Raw genomic sequence first — 19,245 nt, forward strand, 5'->3', positions numbered from 1 at the left:
AACATTGTGCTCTGATCTAATGGAGAGATAAACGTGTTAGTCAAGGCCTTACTATTTTGAAAATTTTGGCTATGATGATGTAAATCATCATTGATGCTTATCAATCTATATCCCTTCTTATATGAATATTTCAACTTGAGAGTACTTTTTTGTCTCATTATGAGTACCTCGCTAGTTTAGAGGGAGGGTCATCATCTTCATTATTGCCATCATCACCACCATCAATGTGATCATTATTGTCATCATTTCATTATCATCATAATCACCATTCATGTCTTCTTCATGATGATCATCATCATCATGATTTTTTATATTGTCGTCAATTGTTCATAATTATAGGTATCATAAGAAATATCACCAACCTTAGGACACATGATATATGAAAGAAAAATAACCACTTTATTTTTTAGAAATGATTGATGATCATCAACATCACTACCATTATCATCGTCATTATAATTGTCATCATCCCCATCATCATAACTAATATAAGTTTTATCATAATTTTTGTCATCTTAATCATGAACATCATAATCATCATTCATGCCATTATTGTTCTTGATTATGACCAAGATGAAAATAATGATAATGATGATCAGATGATGATGACTTGGAAGATGACACCAAAGATACTTATTATGATTTTTACCATGATAACATTTAAAAATTCGGAGGAATGGCCAAGGTCATTAGCATCATCATCATTGTCATTGTAACTCCCATCGTCTTTATCATCATTGTAATTATCATAACAATCGCAATTCATGTCATCGTCATCATCTTCATTATCATCATCGTTATAATTATTGACATTGTCATCAGTTGTTCATAATTTTCAATGTCATAAGAAATATAATCAATGCAAAAGATATGATGTGTGTTGGAAAATGGATGCAAAAGTAAACAAAAAAATGGGGGTAAAAATAGACGTAAATTTGGATGAAGAGTGGACACAACATAAGTAGATGCAGAACAAGATAGAAAAATTGAACAAAAGTGGATGAAAAATTAGATGCAATAGTTCATACAAACTTGAACACAAAATAGGACTCAAACATGGATGAAAAAGTGGAAGAAAACATGGGCACAATAGTAGGCATAAAACTTAGCATGAATTGTGGTGAAACAAATGTGGATACTCCAATGAATGTAAAAGAAAAGGGACACAAACTTGAATGCAAAAAGGAGGAAAACTTGGATGAAAAAAAGGATGTAAACATGGGCCAAACATGGGTGCAATAGTGAACACAAAATTAGTTGCAAAACTAGACAAATCAAAAGTGTATGTAAAAGTAAATTCGAAATGGGATGCAAAAGACATAAACAATATTTGATGCAAACTTGGACACAAAAGAGGATGCAAATATGGATGCAATAGTGGAAGAAAATGTGGGTTGCGATGATAGGCATAAGATATGGCACAAATAATAGCACAAAAAAGGTGGATGTAATAATAGACACAAAAAAATATGCAAACTTAGATGCAAGACAAGATGCTATAAGGGATGTAAAAGTGGATGCAAACACGGGTGCAACATGAGAAACAAAATTGGATGCAAAATATGGATGAAATGGAAGTACATGCAAAAGAAGATACAAAATGAGATGCAAAACCCAACACAAAAGTGGATGCAAAAATAGATGAAATATTTTATGCAAAAGAGGATGTGAAGATGGATGTAAAATTGGAAGCAAACGTGGGTACAACAGTATGTGCAAAACATGGAACAAATTTTGTCACAACAAAAGTAGATGTAATGATAGATGCAAAAAAAGAAGCAAATGAAGATGTGCAAAAAGGGATGTAAAAGTGGGTGTAAACATGGGTGCAACAATGGATGTAAAATAGCTTTTGCAACTTATTTGAAAGAGGAATTTTGTCCCAACAATTAGACTTGTAGCATAAAGAACATGATTAATACATATGATTCGACCAAAAACTAGTTACTACCAAAATTCAACCAAGAAAAATATTACTGCATAAAAATAGAATTAAAAACAAAAAAAATAAAAACAAAAATTTCCCAAATTAAAAATAAATAAATGATAAAGTTTTTTTTACCAAAATTTAGTGATTTTTTTAGTGCTAATACTAACATCACCATTACAACAAGATATTTTTTTAGTGCTAATACTGCCATTACAACAAGATATAAGAGGGATATAATGCAAAAAGTTTAATAATAATATGTATGTAGAAGATGGTCTTCAGACTGGTGAATTCATGATAATCAATGGGACTACAGTCAAAATAATTGGATGTTATTTACTTTTTTACATAGATTGTCAAAATAATTGCATAAATCGATTTTTTTTAACCAAAATATAACAAAAACTTTGCTAGTGCTAACATTAGAACCACCATTACAACAAGATATCTTTCTAGTGTTGACAACACCATTATAGTAAGATACCTCAAGAGAGACAGAAAATTTAAAAAGTATGATAGTAATATGTATCCAGAAGATGGTAGTGAAACTAGTAATTGTTCATTCTCATTATCATAATCATTGTCATCATCATCACCATCATCCTTGTCATCGTTATTGCCATCATTACATTATCATCATAATCACCATTCATGCCATCATCATCAGCTCCATCATCATCATCATTATGGACATTGTTTGCAATTGTTTATAATTATAGACGTTGTAAGAAATATCATCAACCCAAAAAATGTGATCAGTGCTAGAAAAGGGTTGTTTAGGACACATTGATATACGTAAGAGAAATAACAACTATATTTTTGACAGATGATCGATGATCATCACCATCACCACCATTATCATCGTCATTGTCATTTTTATCATCCCCATCATCATCATTAATGTAATTTCTATCCACATTGTTGTAATCATCATCATCATTCATGCCATTATTGTTTTTGATGATGACCTAGATGAAAATGATGATGATGACACCAAAGATAATGCTTATGATTATGACAATGACAACATCTAAAATTGGGAAGATTCGCCAAGGTCATTAGCGTCGTCATCATCATAATCATTGCCATCATCATCATTAATGTCATTGTAACCACTATCGTCTTTATCATCATAATCACAATTCATGTCATCGCCATCATCTTCATTTTCATCATTGTCAATATTATTGACATTGTCATCAATTGTTCATAATTGTCAATGCCATAAGGAATATCATCAATGCAGAAAATATGATGAGTGTTGGAAAAGGGATGCAAAAGCGAACATAGAAATGGGGGCAACAATAGAAGTAAAATTGGATGAAAAGTGGATACAACATAAGTAGTTGCACAACAACATGAAAAACCTAACACAAAAGTGGATGCAAAAGTATATGCAGTTGTCAAGGCAAACTTGGATGCAAACATGAAGGCAAAAGTGGAAGCAAACATGGGTCCAATGGTAGGTGTAAAACTTGGCACAAACTGTGGTGAAACAAATGTGGATGCAACAACGGACACAAAAGTAGATGCAAAAATGGATGAAACAAAAGTGGATACAATAGGGGATGCAAAAACATACACAATATCTGATGCAAACTTTAACACAAAAGAGGATGCAAATGTGGATGCAAACGTGGAAGCAAATGTGGTTGCAATGGTAGGCGCAAGATATGGTGCAAAAAAAGTGGATGTAACAATAGACAAAAAATATGCAAAATAAGATGCAAAAATGGATGTAAAAGTGGAAGCAAACATTGATGCAACAGGCAAAACAAAATTGGATGAAAAAAATGGATACAATGGAAGTAGATGCAAAAGTATATACAAAACGAGATGCAAAACCAAATGCATAAACCTGTCACAAAAGTGGATGCAAAAATAGATGCAATATTTGATGCAAAAGAGGATGTGAACATGGATGCAAAATTGGAAGCAAACGTGGATACAATAGTGAGTGCAAAACATGGTGCAAATTATGGCATAACAAAAGTGGATGTAATGATAGATGAAAAAAAAGAATCAAAGTATGATGCAAATGAAGATGTAAAAAGGGATGCAAAAAGTGAAATTTAAAATGGGTGTAACAGTGGATGCAAAATTGTATGCAAAAGTGGATGCAATAGAAGTCGATGCAAAAGTAGATGCAAAACGAGACACAAAACCCGATGCAAATCCTGGTCCAAAATTGGATACAAAAAGGGATGCAAAAATAGATGTAGTAGTTGATGAAAACCTAGATGCAAATGAGGATGGAAACGTGGATGCAAAATTATAATCAAAAGTGGGTGCAAAAGGAGGTGCCAAACTAGGCGCCAATTGTGGCACAAAAATATTAGATGCAATAGTGGGTACAATAATAGATGCAAAAGAGGATGTAAATATGGATGCCAAACAAGATGGAAAAGTGGATGCAACAATAGTAGATGCAAAATTATATGCAAAACTAGACACAAAACTCGATGTAAAACGTGGCGCAAAAGTGATGCACAAATGGATGAAAAAATGGATGCAAAAACTGATTTAAAAAAGGATGCAAAAAAGGATGCAAAAGTCGATGCAAAAGTTGATGCAAGTGTAGGTGCAAAAAGTGGATGCAAAAGTATGTCAAACAAAAATAGATGCCAAAATTGATGCAAAACCTGGAACAAAACCTGGAGCAAAGGATGACATAAAACTTGGCATAAAATTTGGTGCAAAACGTGGTGCAAAACCTATTGCAATACCTGGTGCTAAACTTGGTGTAAGATTTGGTGCAAAACTTGATGCAAATTTTGTGTCAAGTTTTGCACCATATTTGATAAATGGATGCAACTAGCACCAAAAATGGGCTCTAGATGCAAAAAAAGAAGTTAAAAGGGACGCTAATCGCTGGTTTTGTTGTGGTGTCTCAACCTTTGGTTGAACAATTTTTCCTTCTTGCATGGAGGAGTTTGGAAGGATAGATCTTCACTCACTAGCTTTGTGACCAAATTTATTGCATATGAAACATTTAATCTCATCCATTATAGGAAAAAAAGAGTTATTTCAATTATCATGCAAAGGATTTGAACCTTGACCAACCCTTGATCTATCAAAATTTCTTCTAGGAAACATCTTCAATCTACAATTTTTAGCTTTCTGTCCAAAATTATTACATGCAAACAAATAACCATAAAATAATGTAGGATACATGACCCTTAATTTCCATGAAGGAGGAGTGAAGTTTGAGGATCTTGCTTTGTTCGGTTGTTGATCTTCTAGTTTAGCTTCATCCTTTTGCTCAGTCTAGCTGGTTGCAACAATATTTGATCGATCTTATTTTCCTTTCAAACCATCTACATAACTGGTACTAGGTTGTTATTTGTAATTTTGTAAAAAATACTTGAATCCCAACCCAGTTTTTTCCTCTGAAGACCTTTGCATGCTGAGAATATTTTGCAAGGATTCTAATCCCTTGATAAATTTATGGTTTAGGCATGCTCCAATTTCAACTTTTGAGAGATTGGCACTTAGAGAAACAATTTCTGCTTCAAGTTTGTGACAATTTTCTTTGAATTATTCTAACTAATTGATGAGACCATTTTCTCCCATTTTTTCGTTTTCTAATTCTCTCTTTAAATAGATAATGTCTTCCTTATGAGTGCATGCAATAGGAGCTCCAATATTATGCTTCAAGGATTGATTATTCTTTTCCAACTTGGCCAAATTATTTTGTTGAATAACAATTTGTTCCAACAACTTTTATTTGAATTTCTCAAGCTCATGCACCGGGGTCCTTGATGAATCACCAGCCAAAGAAGATTTATTCTCCTTTAACTTACTTATTTCCTCTTTCAGCAACTTATTTTGGTTTCCTTCTTTGCTCAGCTCATCAAGTGCAGAAATAAGTTCACCTTCATAGTCAATATCACCATCTTCAAGACATGATTCATATTTTGAAGAGAAATCCATAAGAACACATTCATTGTGGTCTTCTTCTTTTGATGAATATTTATCACTACTTTCTTCTGAAATATCACTTTCTTCTTTCGAATAATAACTCCTTCGCTTTTGAGTTATAGATTTTTAAAAATTATGAGCCTTTCCCTTCATATCCTTTTTATTTTCTTCCTTTTCACTTCTTTTTTTAGGACATTTTGAAGAAAAATTCCCAACTTCTCCACACTCAAAACATTTGAAAAGAATTTTTCCTTTATACTTTCCAGTACCTCACTTGAACTTATTGGGAAACTAAGCAAATTCTCCATCAGATTCACTACTAGAATACTCTTCCTATTCCTTGATTTTCTTTGGAAGTTTCTTGAGTTTCTTGGTGATTTCCTTGACCTACTTGGAGGCTTTGAATGTAGCTTCACTAGATTTAGATTTCTCTTCTACAATGTCCATATCATAGGCTGTAAGTATTCCAAGAAATTGTTCCATAGTGAGTGTGCTCAAGTCATACATTTTCTCAATAACAAAAACCTTGGGGTTGAACCTTGCTAGTAAAGACCTCAATATTTTCTCAATAACAATTTCATCATCAAAATTTTCATCAATACTCTTGATTAAATTGGTCACTGATTCAACTCTTCGAAAATATTCTGTAGTAGTTTCATCTTCTTTCATTTTCAAGCTCTCAAACCTAATCCTATAGGTTTGGAGCTTCATCTTATTTACTTTCCTATCACCTTCGTAGATATTCTCAATTTTGTCCCACACTTCTTTAGTTGATTTACAATGCATGACCTTTATCAACTCATTCTCACTAAGTGCAACAATTATGGCGTTTTTGTCTTTGGCATTGTTTTGATATTTCTTCTTCTCATCAGTGTCTAAAGGAATAACTTCATGAACAACATTCTCGAACACCACAATAGAGTGGACATCAACACCCAAACTCATGAGATGCCCTTCCATTCTTATCTTCCATAAATTATAATTTTCATGATAAAAAAAGGGAACTTTCACATCATGATCGACCATTTTCCTTTCTCAAAATCTCCTTTCAATGGTCAAGTTGCAGTAAAGGAGCCAACTACGATACCACTTGTTAGACAAAAGTAATACTGAGATGGGGCCTGAACCAATATTACTGATTATTTATGCAAACAAAAACTCTTCCAGGAAATTACTTCAGAGAAATATAGCAAGATCAAACACATGAAAAACAAAAACAATCATCGCATGTGAACACTTGAATTTTAGGTGGAAAAACCCCCCTCGAGGGAAAAAAAACCACCAAACTATTTTCGGCTTCTTCTATTATCTAATGCTTCAAAAATATCTCATTACATTACATTAGCTAGCACCTATTAGCAATGGAGCACCCACCCCATGACTGAAATGAGAAATTTTGGCCACAACCAATTTGAAGCACCCACTACTACAATAAACAAATATTATGCACTAACCTTGAATCTCCTACACCAAGTGAAGACAATTGTGCTATGATATGATTCAAAAATAAATATGATGCTGCAAAATCAAAACATGTGACAAGAATTCACACTCATGCAACCACAAATGCACACACTAGTTGAGAGAACTAAACTCTCTCTACACACCCTTCAAACTGAACTTCAAATTTTGCATCCAACACTCAAATGCTACTGAATATTAATCTTTGAAGCACTCTGCAAGTCTGAAATTTGAAATCGCTACAAAACTCACTTGTTTTTATACTTGCAACATATGTACATTCACTCACTCACACTCTCTCTCCCAAACCATTAACTAAGTTTCTTTCCTTCTCATTTTATAGAATCTGAAGATGGTTAAGCCAATTAATAATTTAGATAATGGAGTGCACACAAAACCTATTCACATGCTCCAAAATTGATTGAGGATGGCATTTTGACCATATAAAACCACTCCATCCACTAGTTCTTTTGATAATTTGAAATTTAATCACTTACTGGAAGCCCCCACAACTCATCCTGACTTTTCCTAAAAGGTTTCGAAAATAAACTCCGTTAATCAAAAATTTAATTCGAAGAGTTCTTGAGAAACCCAGAGAGAATTCTGTGTTTCTACTCCGTCGCACGAACAACACTAGATAAAAATGTCTTTGGTCACTCCCACAATAACTATGAGACATCGATTATACAGCTCTGGTCCCTCTCATAGCCTTTCATCCATGCGACTTGGAGTTTTCTCCCTCGGTTTCTCCCATGGTAACTTCCAGCCAGCGTCTATAAAGCTTCAGATGCTCCCATAACCTTTTATGTGTGCGAATTTACTATTTCAGACACTCTAATGAGAATCCGTCCATGCGACTGTGGCAGAGCATGGCTTAAAACAAAAAATTTAGCCCTGAAGCTTGCAACAAAGCTTCACAAGAATGAAGTGACTTGTAAACCATCCCTTCAAACTTAACTTTACATGAGGAACCCAACTGTAAGACTTCATCAATACATCACACACACACACCATCAACTACATCTCTAGACAAGTTAGCCCAACTTTAGATGAAGCCTTTTTACCTTATGACACCACTCCTAAAGAGCTTCTAGGGCTTATTCCAACATGTTACAACAACATGACAACATTTAACAAATATACAAACGATTCAAGACTTGACATATAGGCTCATGAGTTCATGAATTCAACTGGGTGACATCAATGGCAACACAAATAGGCCAACACATTACATGTCTCCACATATATGAAAAATGATTATGAAGATGAATGGTTGTTAGACATAGGGGAAACACAACATATGAATTTTCGATGTGACTTCTTTTGGAATTTTCAAGAGTGCCAACTTAATTCAATATTTCTTGCAGATGATACAAGACACACTCCTTGTGGAAAAGGTGTAGCAAAAGTTTATCTTTGTGGCATTAGAGAAAAACTAATTTCAAAAGTTTGATATGTATTGAGTTTCAAGAAGAATTTTTTGTCTTTAGTCATGATTCGACAAGCATGACATCAAGTAGTTATAGAGGATGGATCAGTAAAAATAAATTTCATTAAATAGAATATGAAGACAATCATGAGAGGATATGAAGATGGAAAACTTCTAAGGATGAAAGGAACGATCATTCCATCGAAGTTTGATTTTGTAGGAGCAACAAGTACAAATATTTCACCAATAAGGTTATGGCATGTTAGATATGGACATTTAAACTTTCAAAGTCTCTCTCAACTTCAAAAGCATGGAATAGTTAAAGGAATTCCAAATTTTAAGAAAGAAAATGAAATATGTGAAGCTTACATTTACGGGAAACAAAGTCGAGAGAAATTTCCAACAAGTTCATGGTGTGCAAGAAGGCATTTGCAATTGGTTCATAGTAACATTTGTGGACCACTATAGACTTCTCTAGGAGGTTATAGATAATTTCTACGATTCATTGATGATTTTAGTAGAATGAATTGGGTTTATTTTAGAAACCTTTGAAAAGCTCAAGACTTTTTGTCAACTAGTTGAGGATGAAGTTAAAGAGAAAATTGGCACTCTAGGGACAAACAATGGAGGGGAAATCACTTCCAATAAATTCCAAACTTATTGTAGGAACAATGGTATTAAAAGAAATCTTTAAAATGTCTACACTCCACAGTAAAATGGAGTAGCAGAGAGAATGAATCGTAAATTATTAGGAATGGAAAGATACATGCTAACTTTCAAAAGTTTAACTCCTTCATATTGGGCAGAAGCAATCCATACAACATTCTACTTAAGGAACATGTCTCCTACTGCTTCTTTGGATGTAATTCCACCATATGAAACATCGTTTGGTTTCAAAACTCTAGTAAAACATATTGAAGTTTCTGTTTCAGTATTCTATGACTTAGTTCCAAAATTTAAAGTTTTTGGTTCAGTATGCGATGACTTAGTTCCAAAATAAAAGCAAACTAAGCTTGATTCATGAAATTTGAAGTGAACAACAATTGGGTATTCTAATATAAAGAAGGTATATTGTCGTTTTCCCATTGGAAAGTTTATTGTCAACATAGATGTTATATTTTATTAAACAAAAAGCAACACTTCCACAGAGATAAAATAATATTCTACAGAAATTGGAAACTAAGGGAGACAAAAAGAAAATGAAAATGAAAAATCAACCAAGTATACAACATTGGTATGAGATTTAATTTCCTTGATTATAAATTGGTTCATCCAGCTCATCTACTTCATCTATACCATCTGGATCTTCTGGAAGTTCAACTAAATCTTCTAGAAGCAGTACATCTGACAGTGAATCTCCACCCCTTAAACCTTTAGATGATCGAAGAACATATGTTTATATCAATCCACTTTATAATGATGGTGATTATTCTGATAAGAAAAAAGTGAACTTCAACTTCGTAAATGGGATATTCAACTTTTGAAGGATGTCAGTCTATAGATGAACAAGAAAAAATAGGAATAAGAAGCTCATAAAGACATGAAGAATTTTTTTCCTTAATAACAAATGATTTTAGTAAGCCCTCCATATACAAAGAGGCAATAAAACATGTAGAATGGAAAAAAGACAATGTTTGAATAATACAAGACTGTGATGGAAAACAACACTTGGAAACTTGTTTATTTTCATAAAAATGTGAAACACATTGGATGCAAATGGGTTTACAAAATTAAGTATAAGCTAGATTGAGAGATTGACAAGTTCAAGGCAATGATCGTTGCTAAGGGTTTTACATAGCAAGAAGGAATCAACTATGAGAAAAAAATTGCACCCACAACAAAATGGAACAACATCAAATTAGCACTTGCATTAGCAGCTCAAAAAGGATGGAAAGTACATCAGATGGATGTTAAAAGTGCCTTCCTCAATGTGGACTTACATGAATAAGTATACATGAATCAACCTTCGGGTATTGAGATTGAAGGGTAGGAGCACAAAATATGCAAACTGATCAAGGCTTTATACAGATTGAAACAAGATCCATGATCTTGGTATGAAAAAATGGATGAGTACCTTCGCAAGGTTGGATTTAAGAAAATTGAATTTGATGATACTTTATATGTATTCTAATAGGGTAAAGATATGGTGATTCTAGTTATGTATGTGGATGACTTGATCACTACTCGGAACAATAATGATCATATTATACATGTAAAAAAGGAGTTACAAGTTGGATTTCAGATGACTTATTTGGGATTACTTCAGTACTCTCTTGGAATTGAAGAATTCCAAAATCCAAACAATATTTTCATTGGTTAAATAAAGTATGCATCTAAACTACTTACAATATTTGGAATGCAAGATTGCAAGCCTGTTCTCACCCAAATGGAACAAAACTTTAAACTTTCAAAATTTGAAGGGGGGGGATTGGTAAACAATACTACTTATAGACAATTTATTTGTAGCTTGATCTATCTAATAACCACTCATCCAAACATATCTTATGTAGTCACTATTCTCTTTCACTTCATGCATGAACCAAGCGAAATCCACTCAAATGCAGTAAAACGGGTCCTTAGATGTATCCAAGGGATGGAAGATTTTTCTCTTCTTTACAAAAAGAATAAGAAATTTGTACTTGGTGGATATTCAGATGCAGATTTTGCTAGAATTATTGGTGACTAGGCATCAAAATTAGGTTATTTGATGAACATGGGGTCAATTGCAGTTTTTTGGAGTTGAAGGAAGAAAGCTATAGTGGCCACTTCTTTGGTAGAAGAAAACTATATAACAATGTGGGAAGCAACATGCCAAATTTTTTGGTTGCACATAGTTTGCAGGACTTAAGCGTTCCTCAAGTAGAAGCCACATCGTTATTCATCAATAGCTAGTCAGCCATAAAGCTTTCCAACAATCTATTTTTCTGTTCCAAAACAAAGCATGTGGACATAGAGCATCATTACATCATAACACTCATTGCAAGGGATGTCATAGTCGATATATTGTCCTTTAGAAGATCAAATCTCACATATTTTGAAAAAACCACTTGGTAGGATCAAATTTACTAAGTTATGGTAAGAGCTTGGTATCTGTTGTAATATACTTTTGGATCAAAGGGGGGAATGTTAGATGTATGATCCAGAGTACATAAATTAATATTTAATTATTTAGTTTTTTCTTAGATTAATTACCTAGAGTTTTAGAGCATTGCTAGAATATATATTTGTTATAAAAGACATGACATCTAGAAAGGTGTCGTTTCTTAGGAACTAATTTAGGAAAATAGTCAGGAGTGTTGTTACAAGTGCGTTAAATGTAAATGGAGACTTGTAAATGTAATAAGTGATCCATAACAAAATTAATTTAGGACACAAGATTATTTTATGTATTTTTTCTTTTCCTTATTAATACAATTTGTCTGTCTGAAGACATTTCTGCTATTAAAATATTTAGTCGTGAATTTATTCATTTTTTCCCTTATTTGAAGTTATTCAAACCATTGCACAGATTCTTTTTTATTTTTGTGTGTGTTTGCCCATACATGTTAGGTTTTCTCGTCTTGCACCATTTATTAAGAGATACATTCACATCTTCAAAGATATTTGGACTGGATTGTTTTGAGTGTCATTCTTGTACAATTTTCTTTCTATTTATTAGTTCTTTGATTTACTACCCTATAGTTTTGAAGCTTCCTTCTCTACTTGACAAAATAATAAGTAGTAATGGGTTGTGGGCTCCCTAAGATTTTAAAGATAAGTTTCTATTGTTTTCATAAGTGGTGGTTAGCATGTTTCCCCTTATTAAATCACTGCGTTCAAAGGATACTTTGTTTCATCTTTAGGAAAAATTGGATTTCCTCCCATCGAGGGCTTGGTCTAGACCTTCTTATTCACACTTGATCGTTTAATTTATTTTAATAGAAGTTGTCATAATTGCATACCAAGAAATATGTTCATAATGTGTTATGAAAGTATGTATATCTTTATTCTCTTTATAACCCTAACCCTAGGGTATAGGTACATATACTTCTTGTCTCTTGTTTTTAGATGCAGCTTCATTCCTACAGGGTTTCGAAAACATGGTTGAATGTAATTGGAAAAGCACTCCTTGGGGTTACTAAGATATTTTCAATATATCATTCAATGTTGTTTCATTTTATAGATGCACCTCTTTGGTTGCTTATCGTGCATTATTTTCTTATTATTGTTAACTGTATACTCTAATTAACCCACTAGGTAGGCTATGCAGGATTCAACATTTGATGTATCTCTAAGTTACATTATATCATGCATGCTTGTGTAGTATAATTCATTTAAGAATTGTAGTTCAATTCTTATTTGGGTAAATATATAGATGGTTCAGTTAAATTACAGTTTTAGTTTCATTTTTCACATTCCACCAATCATTTTTTTCATAATATTTGTTCAATGTTAGCTACTTGGTTATTTTGCAGACATTTTTTATGCATATATTTTTTTATGAAATTTGGAGTTAGGTTATTTATTGTATTTAGTAAAAATTATTACCAGTCCCAAACAGGGTACATGGAAATGATCTCTTTTGAGACTTTCCATTCGCCCTATTTTAATCCTTAGGTATAAATTATTACTGAAATATGGATTGTTCCATAACAAGCTTCTGTCTGCTAAACTACAACTACCTAGTTGCGAAACACTTCTTTCATAACACTTGGGTAGTTCTAGTTTAGCAGACAGAAGAAGAAAGAAGCCCATTAGTTCTACAATGATTCATAACACTTCTTTCAGAAAAAATCATCATAATCACATAGTTATTCCACAGGCAAAAAAATGCATTTCTCTATCACCAGACATTACAAACTTACAAAAAATTTCACATTGCAGAAAGTATAGAAGATGTATAATATGTTATGGAAATCATAAGTTGAGGTAATTATCTTTCTTAGGTTAGGAAGCTAGGAAATTCACAAAGGAGAAATACCACTCCTCCCAACCAACGAGAATGAAAACCACAATTTCTCCCCCTGAACAATTTTTTCTCTTCTAGAATAGTTGTTTGATAGAGACCTAACACGGTCTAGCCAAAGGCATCAAGACTCTACAAGTCCAACCCTGGAACCCACAAACTCAACAAGTCTGAGTTAGGGATTCCACTGGCCCCAACCAACTCAATAATACCTTAACTGGAAGCATTTTTCCTTACCTTAACAATGTCCTCTTCAAGGGATTAATCTTATTTCTCTCCATTCTTAGTTGCCTCAGGTTCCTCTCATACACTCATGGCTTCTTTTCACAACTAAGATTATTTATCTCTAGGGAAAGAGAATAACCATCCTCTAATTGTTTATTAAGTGATAATTTTTTCATTAAGTTTCTTTTCTATGTAAATTCCTTGGCTTTCCATAACCAAAATTTAAATAAAATTAAAATAACTTTAACCATTTAAATTTCCACTAGGTTTTCCCCATATCCCATGGTTTACTAATTTCCTACAATAAAAGTAAATTAAATATTTACTTTTCACTGAGGGGTATTACATATTTACCCTCTCAAGCGAAACACCATCCTAGATGTTTACTGACCCTTTAAAACAAACTGGGATATGCCTTATGCATCAAATTTTCATCTTTCCAAATTATCTTTTTATGGGATAAAGTGTCTTCACTGCATGTTAATCTCAATGATAGCTTACCTCTGAAGCATGATTTCTCTCTGACTGAGAATATACAAAGGTTTTACTAGGAAATTTCAATCCAGTTCGACTTGCATTCACAATCATCAAGGTTGTCATTACTCTCCATCAAACATTATTTAAGAAACATAAATGCACACACACACATATATTTTCAATTCTATTATAGGCACTGTTAGTTATTATTTATGTACCCAGAAGTGATCATACGCATGCTTCGCAACTGCAAGGGTTAGCATCATACACTTAATAAGAGTTAGAAACATCATTGTAGCTCATCAATGATTAATAATCCTTTTACCTACCTAATGTCCATGCCAATTTCCAAGGACCCCCTCACGTGGTTTCACTATAAATTTTAGGTCATGGAAGTACCATTTCCATTTGCACTTCTTACATAGTAATAATATTGCAAGAACCATTTATTTCTCTCTCTTTTATTTTTATGATGAATTGGAACTAGTGCATTATCATACTAGGTAGCACTATTATTCTTAAATTCCTTTTTTCCCATATTAAGGGTGGCTATATTTTCATCTACTTTATCCAAGTAACTTAGTTATGCCCATCTTCGAATTCTCTTCTATTTTCTTTTGATGCAACACCAAAAGTCCACTTTGCAACATTCCTTCAAATTTTACCTATAACAAGTCAATGTTCTAGAAAGTCCTTGACAACTTTGTAGGAAATTTGGCTGAATATATATTTAAATAATTTTTCATGCTCCCTCATAGACTTTCCATATAGTTTCTCAATTCCTTTCAACTTTGTGTGGCTTGATGTCTAATATATAAGTCCTTCAAGTAATGATAGAAATTGTTTTATGGACTTCTTTGTTAGTCTTTGTTTGATTCTTTACGTAAATCATGAATTGGTTCAATGCTCTTTCCCTAATGGCTCCAAAAAAATGTGTTATTTTCTTTTCTTTATATAGGGTATCCTTCCCGTCCTATTATTTTTATTAAATAAATAATACTATTTACAATATTCATCTCCCTCATAGAGAGGTAAATGATGGTTGAAAATATTTCTTGCAAAGGAGGTTTTTATGTTTAACTAAATTATAGTTAACTAAATCAACTACTCTTTGTCTTTTAAGGTCATGCACTACTCCACTCAATGAAGTTTGTTGTTTTGACTAGGAAATAGATTTCATCCATTTGGGAAATTTTAATTTTCTATTGTATAAAAACTATTGATTGGGGGTGTTGTCTCTACATTACTACCTTGAATAGAAATTGTATGGACTTCATTATATTGTAAGTTCAGTAGGAACACAACCATGATGTGGAGTAATATATTGTCATCAAATTTAATATTCACCTAGTTTCCTTTTGTCTAGGGTAATGCAATAAAAAAAAAATTCTATGACATTTATATGACAATTTAGTTGGCACCACTCCGAAGAGCACCCGAAATATATGTGTACATTTGTTGACGAATTATTGAACTCTCAAAATCATTCCATAGGATTCTAGCTGACTATGTATCGTAGGTCTCAACTCATCATCTTCCATACCTTCATCATTCTCTACCAAATAAATAGCATTGATTCCATCTACTACCAATGACATTTCTTATTTCAACTCAGGAACCATGGTGGATTCATTGCTTACTACATCTAACTAGTCAGTGCCAATCTTAGATTGGTCTAAGACTTTAGTGTTTTGAAACTCTTAAGGAATCTAGTTATTGGATCGATGAGGGTCTAGTCCATTGTTGAATTATATTCTCAGGAATTTTCCTTTCCTTTTTTGTCACTCATTTTTTTGAATCTCAATAACTAGCTTGTGGAATTGAATTCTTTTGGTAGTTCTTTTCTTTATTTCTTGATCCCATGTGTGTAATATTTGTCATATGGTTGACTTCCTACCATTTATTATTATAGAAACTCTTTAATGTATCTCCATAAAGTGTTACTCCATTTTAGGCATCTCATAAACAAATACCCCTTATAGTCAAGGCCCACTAACATTAATTTAAGGATGATATTGTAATCAAACATTCTTATGTTTTCAAGAAGCGATGCCATACTTAATGAGTGTTTCTATACTTGATGTTCAAGAACATTTCCTATTTAGCTTGTAGTTTCTTTAAATATGTGTTGGGTGGTGTTGCAGGAGAAGATAAAGGTCCAACATGTGATTCACATATTTCTCAATAAAATGCTTATGAAGTAGAGTTCGAACTATATACAAGAAATTTCACAAATTGATAGTCATTTAAGAAACTGGATTTGTCCCCCCTCCCCTCGCGCATGTCCTAAATCCCACGTGTTATGAATGATTCTCAAGGGACATGTGTATGATTCGTGGAGTGAGCATGTTTGAACACATGGGATTCATATTTCTGAGTGTGTCATGATTTTGGGACATGTGTTTCTCTAGAAAAGTGTGTCGTGGGTCATTTTAATCCTTGTTTAGGCCACTTTCTCCTCATTATTTTGTCTCTCTCTCGCGATGGGTGTGTCGGAGAAACTATAGAATGTTGGAAAATGTAACTATGTTCAGTCTTTATTAATGTAATTGAGTCATGATGTAATGTACTTGTCAAAATAAAAAAGAAAATAATTTGCATTATTGTAGGAATGACTTATTAAATAATGGGTTTCATTTTTGGGTCATCATTATTTAGTCAAATTCCCCATTGTGGGCACCTATGATTAATATTGAGTTTATAGAGTCATTGTACGTGCAAAGAGACCCTTCTTGGGCTCTTGAATCATGTAAAAAGGTTTAGTATTGGGTCAAATATGACTTATATACCCTCCACATCAAGTCAGCCTATGGGAGATCAAGTCAGACTAAAGGACCCTAATTTGACCCAAAATAATCCTATAAATACAAGCTAGTCGAAGTCATTTCGATCATCATCTTTGAAGCTAGTTTGCTATCTCAAGAAGAGTTGGAGAAGTGTGAAGTCTGTTGTCGGGAGGTCAAAAGAAGTGCAAGTTTGGGGAAGCCTATAGAGAGGAATAAAATCAAACGTTTGGTGCCTCTCTCTCTCTCGGTTTCATAGTCTAGATTAGAAGATCAAAGTCTCCTAAGTTTTCACTATTGTCACACACTGCATGTTGCTGGAAATTACTTCCTAGTCGAAGTTTCTGGAAGGAGTCGGGGATCTGGGAGGCTGACTTCATATGGAGGGAAATTTTGGTCTTGGTCTAGGGTGAAGAGTCTCAAAGAATACTATTGAAAGGAAGAATTATCTTGACTAGTTTTTCCCCTCGAGGGGGGTTTTTCCCTATCATAGTGTGTATATCTTGTGTCTCTTGTTTTGTAATCTTCATACACACATAATATGGTAATTTCTTGATGAAAGATAACATAATAAAGACGTAAATGAGTCCAACAAACTCTCAGGTAATTATCAAGAAAGGAGAATAAAACCCTAATATGATTACTTTGATTTTCCAACAGGAAAGTTTTTTGGAGAGTTTTGGAGGTGATTCAAACAACTGTTAGGTGCATTTTTCTTCCATTTTGTTTCCATTTTTCCCACAAAAAATTTCTTTTTCATTTTGTTTACATGCTAACGAATTTTTTCTTTTTCTTTTTTTATACCATTCATGGCTCAATCAAGGGAAACAAGGAAGGGGAAAAAGAAGATGAAGAATGTACCCATTGGTGATGCATCTACTATTCTAGTTTCATTAGGGTTTACAAGTGTTCCCTTTGTTAGAAGTGGGGCTGCAACAACTACTTCAAATGTTGAGGGAAAAATAAATTTAGAAAGACAACAAACTCAAGAAAGTAAATATCACTTGTGGAAGTATGCGATAAGAGATGACTTAATGAGAAAAATTAAGTTTCTTATCTTTCTCTTATTGGATCATTGATTTATCTATCATGGTTGTATTCGTAATATACTAATATGTATTCATAATGTTACAACTTACAAATTTACACTGTAGAATCTAGTTCTATGTCTAAATTTTTATCATGAATGAGAATTTGTTTAATTTGAAACCATTGAAATATATATACATCTATATATATATATATATATATATATATATATATATATATATATATATATATATATATATATATATATATATATATATATATATATATAGATAAAGTAGAAATTAATGTGTAGATTCAAAACTGCTCATGAAATTTACTAAATCACAAGACTTGAAGCTACTCTACTCATTTGTGGAAGTTAAGTCACCATATAAAATAAGAATCATTGACATGTAAGAGGAAACATCACACATACAGAAATATTTATCTAGGGGAAAACAACTTCTCAACACTCCTTACTATTTGTATTTCATTAATCAGAGAATAGAGAAGAAATACAATCCTTTCTCAAGCTTGAGCATACCCTGCACTAGTATAGTCTATCCCTTTTCCTGAATAACTGAATCTAGCCAACACTTAGCCAATTTTCTAGCCCTCCAAACTTCTAATTATTTGCACTATTCCTTGACAAAATTAGCCCCTATTTAATAGGAATTTTCCTCCATTGTATTTCGCAGATCCTTTAGGCTCATTTTGTGACTGCATGTACAACTTGGAATAGTTTACAACTTATAGTACACTACCCTTGAACTCCAATCTCAGTGGTTAACTAAAATTCTCTCCATGCATGAGCTAATTTAGGATGATTTATCAATTAACTAGTTGATCATTGAAGTTACACCCCACTATTTGACCTTCCACTAGTTCCTCCAAGAATTAAAAATAGTTTAACTCACCATAACTCAATTTAAATGAATTAAATTGCTACAAATTCAATTAATTCAACTTAGGCTTCTAAAATTTGGGAACCAACCGCACACAAATGAACTTCATGTCCCTAACTCGAATTAACTAAGTTAGACTT

This window comes from Pinus tabuliformis, chromosome Q (genome assembly GCF_031772625.1).
Source record: "Pinus tabuliformis cultivar Carrire ecotype Pingquan chromosome Q, CPIR1, whole genome shotgun sequence".
Taxonomy (NCBI): Eukaryota; Viridiplantae; Streptophyta; class Pinopsida; order Pinales; family Pinaceae; genus Pinus; species Pinus tabuliformis.